The 7269-nt window shown below is 32.6% G+C and overlaps 1 long non-coding RNA gene across 2 annotated transcripts in view; it reads left to right on the forward strand.

Moving 5' to 3' along the window:
• The window catches only part of LOC111383938, a 10020-nt gene extending 2996 nt beyond the window's left edge, over positions 1-7024 (forward strand). The window contains exons 2-4 of one of the 2 annotated variants that reach the window (XR_002700825.1): positions 4399-4530; positions 6017-6159; positions 6676-7024. This is a non-coding gene — a long non-coding RNA (uncharacterized LOC111383938). The remainder of the gene's footprint in view (positions 1-4398; positions 4531-6016; positions 6160-6675) is intronic. The other variant, XR_002700824.1, reaches the window with a different exon arrangement.
• Positions 7025-7269: the final 245 nt, after the last annotated feature.

A 7269-nucleotide genomic window follows, 5' to 3' on the forward strand; every position in this document is an offset into this window, starting at 1 on the left:
ACCCCCCCCGAAAAAAAAAAAAGTGTTTCCCGCGTTTTCAATTTTTTCAAGTTTTACACTGAAAACGCTCAAAACGACAAAAAAGTCGTTTTGTGTTTTCTTCACAAATTTTTTTTCGTTTTCGAAAACGGGAAAGAGAACACGTTTTCACCGTTTCGAAAAATCGAAAACAGAAAACGACCCGAAAACGGTAAAGAGAACAGGGCCTAAATGCTTACATTTTATTAAACAACAAAAGAAAAGGGAAAAAAAATACATAAATAAAAAAAGATCAGAAAAGGAAAAGAAATAGAAAAAAACAAAATTTTCCTTAAGCACCACTCTCCATACTGCGTGACCAGGGGAAGTCCCTTGGTGTTTTATGCAACTAGGGTTTTACCCTGGCTTTGCGGCCGCAACCATGTGAAACCTGCTAGAAAATCCGTTGGCCCTAACGCTGAATTGGCAATAACGCCTTTCTTCATCTAGCCTGAAAATGTGATTGCATGTGGTGTTTCGGTGTAGAAGTAGCAGTGACAATGGCAGGGTGTTGGTGGGTTATGAGGAAGAGTAACCTTTTTGCTCTTTCTTCTTTTTCATTTTTTTTTCCTCTGTTTATTTGATTAATTGAAGGTTAGGGACACAAGGATAGCTACTATGTCCAAAGGTTGACGATTAAGCCGTGTTTGGTCCTTATTTTTTAAAATTCATTTTTTTCGAACACATTTTTAACCACACATTTTATCGGACCCACAACTTTTGAACTACACATTTCATGAACTTTCATCAAAATCTACTAAAATATTTTTGGCCAAACCAATCAAGGGATAAAATTTCTATTTACCCTAAGGGTGCGTTTGATTACAAGTAGGAAAATTACATGGAAAGAAAATGAATTTCAAGGAATTGAATTACCAAGAAATTATTTTCATGGAAATTGTAAATTATTGTGTTTGATTGTATAAATTTTTCACGTGGAAAATGTTGAAGTAAAAGTATTTTTTGATATTCGTTTGACTTTGTTTTACGTGGAAATTGTCAATTTCAGGGATATCCTCTTTTACAATTATTCCTAAAATTTTTGTTAATCATTTCTCCTAACTTCTCCTGAAAGTAATTTTAGAATCCTGCTAAAAAATTCGGGGCTTGGGATATTGCTTACCTAACTATAAAAAAATGATCACTTTTATAATGAATGTTTCTTTTCTCATACAAAATTTTTCACTATCAGATTTAAAGCTGCAAGTAGTGAGGATTCTGTTCTCGTACAAATGATTTCTTGTCTTAGCACCGATAATTTATTCAATTTCTTGGTTCAAAGTCAATTCTATTTAACATCCTTTGAGCGGCACAGAACTAATTTAAGATCAAACGGGCCGAAGTTTTTCTAGATGCTAAAGTGACTCTTCTAAATAGTCTCATCAATATGAAACGTTGTATTGGTGAACAAAGTAAATGCAGATTTTATCAATTTCCAAAGAAAGACTAAGGTGGCTGGGAACTAATTCTGAGTTAATTGGGACATCCACTATCTGTTGACGGTCGGTATGAAAAATAGATAGTGTCTTGTTCTTGTACATTTTCATTATTCTCTTCTTTTACAGATTCTTAATCATTTCTCCTAACTTCTCCTTAAAGTAATTTTAGAATCCTGCTAAAAAATTCGGGGCTTGGGATATTGCTTACCTAACTATAAAAAAATGATCACTTTTATAATGAATGTTTCTTTTCTCATACAAAATTTTTCACTATCAGATTTAAAGCTGCAAGTAGTGAGGATTCTGTTCTCGTACAAATGATTTCTTGTCTTAGCACCGATAATTTATTCAATTTCTTGGTTCAAAGTCAATTCTATTTAACATCCTTTGAGCGGCACAGAACTAATTTAAACGACGATGTTCCATAAAACAAAAATGTGAATCTAAATGGTTGATAGTACCTCAATTTTAACCCCAGTTTGGGCTTCATTTTCAACAACATATTTTTCCATAAAATAATTTTAGACATAAACCCAAAATTTTTCCTTAATTTTTAATCACATTCTCCAAAAAATTACTATTCGAAAACATATTTTAACCTAAAAATGGATCTCAAACACAGGCTTAATGTAGTTGACTTTTTACTACTTAATCATTTCTCCTAACTTCTCCTTAAAGTAATTTTAGAATCCTGCTAAAAAATTCGGGGCTTGGGATATTGCTTACCTAACTATAAAAAAATGATCACTTTTATAATGAATGTTTCTTTTCTCATACAAAATTTTTCACTATCAGATTTAAAGCTGCAAGTAGTGAGGATTCTGTTCTCGTACAAATGATTTCTTGTCTTAGCACCGATAATTTATTCAATTTCTTGGTTCAAAGTCAATTCTATTTAACATCCTTTGAGCGGCACAGAACTAATTTAAACTACAATGTTCCATAAAACAAAAATGTGAATCTAAATGGTTGATAGTACCTCAATTTTAACCCCAGTTTGGGCTTCATTTTCAAAAACATATTTTTCCATAAAATAATTTTAGACATAAACCCAAAATTTTTCCTTAATTTTTAATCACATTCTCCAAAAAATTACTATTCGAAAACATATTTTAACCTAAAAATGGATCTCAAACACAGGCTTAATGTAGTTGACTTTTTACTATTTTTACCGTGTCGCTTAAGTTATATAGGAATGTTTTTCGGAGTCTTTGATGACCCTTAGCTTTATCTATTTTTATCTTGTTTTGTTGACATTGGATTGTTTTACAATATTTAGTTTAATGAATCATATAATGAAAGCGTATTTAAATTTCCTGTTTAAACAGTAATGGCATGAGGGGATCTGAACTATTTTAAGAAAACTATATGGTGTCATTTTATGGATATTCTACTGTGGCCTAAGTTAGTACTCAGCCCATGGGCAGTTAATACTGATAATTTCCAAATACAATTTTCCATAAAACAAAAATGTGAATCTAAATGGTTGATAGTACCTCAATTTTAACCCCAGTTTGGGCTTCATTTTCAAAAACATATTTTTCCATAAAATAATTTTAGACATAAACCCAAAATTTTTCCTTAATTTTTAATCACATTCTCCAAAAAATTACTATTCGAAAACATATTTTAACCTAAAAATGGATCTCAAACACAGGCTTAATGTAGTTGACTTTTTACTATTTTTACCGTGTCGCTTAAGTTATATAGGAATGTTTTTCGGAGTCTTTGATGACCCTTAACTTTATCTATTTTTATCTTGTTTTGTTGACATTGGATTGTTTTACAATATTTAGTTTAATGAATCATATAATGAAAGCGTATTTAAATTTCCTGTTTAAACAGTAATGGCATGAGGGGATCTGAACTATTTTAAGAAAACTATATGGTGTCATTTTATGGATATTCTACTGTGGCCTAAGTTAGTACTCAGCCCATGGGCAGTTAATACTGATAATTTCCAAAATATGGGAAATATCCTTGGGGGTATTAGGCCCTTGCAATTTTTTAGGTGTTTGAAGTTCCATTTAATTCTTTATGATGTTTTGTTATAGCTTCCGTTATTTTATCGAACGTTATTTGTGTCAGTTCAGGGTTCCTCGTCTCTATCTCCCTGTCTCAATAATATATATATATATATTTTTATTTTATTTTTTTTGGTGAAAAGTGGGGTTCAGGAAGAGGAGGAAATTGTGTTTTGTCAAACTTGATTGTTCAGTGCGTTAAGCTTGATTGGCTAACTTCTCTTTGCTTGTCTTTCACAGTTTTTCTTCCATAGTGCTTTATCTATTTTTATCTTGTTTTGTTGACATTGGATTGTTTTACAATATTTAGTTTAATGAATCATATAATGCAAGCGTATTTAAATTTCCTGTTTAAACAGTAATGGCATGAGGGGATCTGAACTATTTTAAGAAAACTATATGGTGTCATTTTATGGATATTCTACTGTGGCCTAAGTTAGTACTCAGCCCATGGGCAGTTAATACTGATAATTTCCAAAATATGGGAATATCCTTGGGGGTATTAGGCCCTTGCAATTTTTTAGGTGTTTGAAGTTCCATTTAATTCTTTATGATGTTTTGTTATAGCTTCCGTTATTTTATCGAACGTTATTTGTTTCAGTTCAGGGTTCCTCGTCTCTATCTCCCTGTCTCAATAATATATATATATATTTTTATTTTATTTTTTTTGGTGAAAAGTGGGGTTCAGGAAGAGAAGGAAATTGTGTTTTGTCAAACTTGATTGTTCAGTGCGTTAAGCTTGATTGGCTAACTTCTCTTTGCTTGTCTTTCACAGTTTTTCTTCCATAGTTTGAAGTTAAGGAACTTTATACAACCTGATTCTAGTTAACTCCAAGGAGAGCAGAATAATAATTTTTTTTTTGTCTGCAGCATTAACTCATTTTAATGTAAACATTGGTTTATGTTAAATGATGTAGCCTGTTTTGTAGGACCTACTCGCGAAGAGTTAAAGTAATGTTATTGAAGAACCTCTGGACACGCTTTTGCTTGTGCTGACTTTCCTTCAGGTTCAGAAGGAATTGAGATATTATCCTACCTACTTTCACTGGGTACTTTTCTTTTCTTGAATTCGTTTGTTTAGGATGTTGAAAAATCTCTCTTTTGCGGCAGAATTTCCAATCTTATATGTTATTTCCCTAGAATTTTATGACTGGTATCCTCAATATATCGTCTTGTGTCGTGGTCCCATTTTGGAAATAACTATGCCCAACTCAAAATATTATTCTTAAACCTCTATAAACTCGTGTTTAAATAATTTCATGTTTGCTGTTAAACTCAATATTGTACGAGGAACAGTGAAGGAGCTTTGTCTGTGTTTGTTATCATCTAAGTATCTTCGTTAAACTTAGATTTTTCTTTCTCTCGCTTTCTATGTGTGCTTACGTGTGCGAAGAATATGGGGGGTTTCCCCCCAATGTTCCTGTCAAATCAGTCTTAAGAATTGGAGATACGTTCATGTGTGTGTGTTTTACAACAGTTCAAGATATATCTCAATTTACAATTGAAGAGTTAAAAAGTCGCACCAAGATAATTACTTGTGTGGTTTATGAAATTTTCCTGTGTCCTATCAGGTTGTGCATATTAGATGGAAGATCCATTGCCCCCATTGTCTAAGATCCCTAACATTATCTGTTAGGTTATGCCCTAATCTGAATCCCTGAAGCAATACTGAATCGACTGAAAATAGAAATGCACTCAAATTTATAGTGCCTAAACCTCAATCATGTTCCTTTATATATTATAGGAAACTAGGTCCCACAGTCAAGCGATAAGTGAACAACACAATTGGGTTCCACACCGTCCAACATTGTCAATAATAAAAAATCTATGATGCACCGGCACAGACACATATGTCCGACACGATACATGTCGGATACGTCGACACATGATTTTTCAAAAAAGTACCAACACGACACGTCGCCGACACGTTGATTAAAATCTTTAAAAATCTTCATTTATATAGTAGAAATTTAATTTTACACTTATTATTATTATTTTTTGTGAAAATCTTTTAAATATAAGTACCTATTTGTTATTTACTAATAAATTTGAGTTAAAAATATATAATATTTTTAATAAACAGTGAAAATGTTTATGGTAGAGTGTCCAAGGAGTGTCGGTATCGACATGTGTCCGACATGGATACGCTACCCTAATTAAAGTGTCCGTGCTATAGAGTAAAAAATTATGCTTACCGTTGTGTCCATTTATTTTACTAGTTATTAATGTAATGATTACATTTATATTTAACAAGCTGTGGAATTCTATGGAAAGGAAAAATCATAACATGAATAAGCTAGAGGCTTGTATAAGTTATACAAAATAATCAGGTAACACAAGGATTTGCTGTCTTAGGCATTCACTTGTACTCCCGAGTCATACGTGTCTCCAGGTTTCCAGTTTTGAGGTATGCTATTGACTGGAACTACCCATGTCTCGTCTCCATTGTCGTCACTAAATAACATCCTGATATTTTGTGCGTATTATGTCCTTCACATATTGACGAAATCTCACTTTCTGTTCCTTTATCATCAGAATTTGGGTAATAAGCTGCCCGAGAATGAACAAAACAATCTTGGCATGTATCAGCATTTCCCAGCGTATGCATGAAAAGAAAAGTCACTAAAAGGATCAAGAAAGATCGAAGGAAAGTCATTAGCAATGGAAGCAGAAACAAGGTATGCAAAGAAGATAAGTTGGTGTGCATGAACTAAATGACCGTTGTGATATTTATAATGAAAATAACTTGAAGACCACCTTGGGTTGGTAAAATATTTAGACTTTGACATTTTTTCAATGTTGTTTCCGTGAAACATCCTCCGCTCTTGTATATTCTTTTTGACCTTCTTTGCAATTTAGTAGATATCTTTGGCCTAGTTTATGGAATGCCAAATCTATACATCATTACACAGTTTTTGAAATGCCAAATCTATACATCATTACATAGTTTATGGAATGCCAAATCTATACATCATTCATTTTTTTACAGTATCTGCTGATTCTTATGGCAATACTACATTTTTGCAGTAGAATTCTTCAGTAATAATTACTAATGACATTTAGGGAATATTTTCTTTGATTAGTATAATTTGAATGTGTAAATTGGCAGAATTTGGGTGCCAAATTCTATGACACCAGTCATTTTCTTTTTCTGAATATGAATAAAAGAATATGCTGAAACTCTCTCTTTGCAGAAGTAAAACTGAAGTTGTTAAAGAGTTAGGTGAGTTTGCACCTAAGGATGCAGCCAGCGTTCTACTCTAGGGGGGAACCATTCAACCATCTGCATGTTGACATCTATATCTATCCATCATCCAAATAGGAGTTTCAAAATTGGAGGGCTGTTTTTCCTTAAACCCCCCACCCCCACCTTCTTTTGTGGGATTTTTTTTTTTTTTTTTTTTTAAGTGGGGGTGTGGGGGTCGCTGAGGTACCCTGCTCTTTAATTCAGATCAACTTATTTGGCCCCTGTTTTTTGAAATGAAAATGGGTGGAATAGGTTTATTTTTTTCATTTTTTTTTGAAAAATGAATGGTAAGAAGGAAAAATTTTCGATTTACGTGTAATATTATTTTGTGGAAAATTGTCTGATTGAAAATAGAAGGGAGAAAAATGAAATATAATTTGATGGGGGAATAAACGGGGGCTAAATGGTTTAACAAATTTTATTCTTGAAATGACATACGAAGGATTTTTCTTGATTGGTTATGCGTACTTTTTCGGGTTATTACACTTGGTTGATTGCTAAATTCAGATCAAATGAACAAGCTGCATAGAAATTGCAGTGT

Source organism: Olea europaea, unplaced genomic scaffold (genome assembly GCF_002742605.1).
Source record: "Olea europaea var. sylvestris unplaced genomic scaffold, O_europaea_v1 scaffold2792, whole genome shotgun sequence".
Classification (NCBI taxonomy): domain Eukaryota; kingdom Viridiplantae; phylum Streptophyta; class Magnoliopsida; order Lamiales; family Oleaceae; genus Olea; species Olea europaea.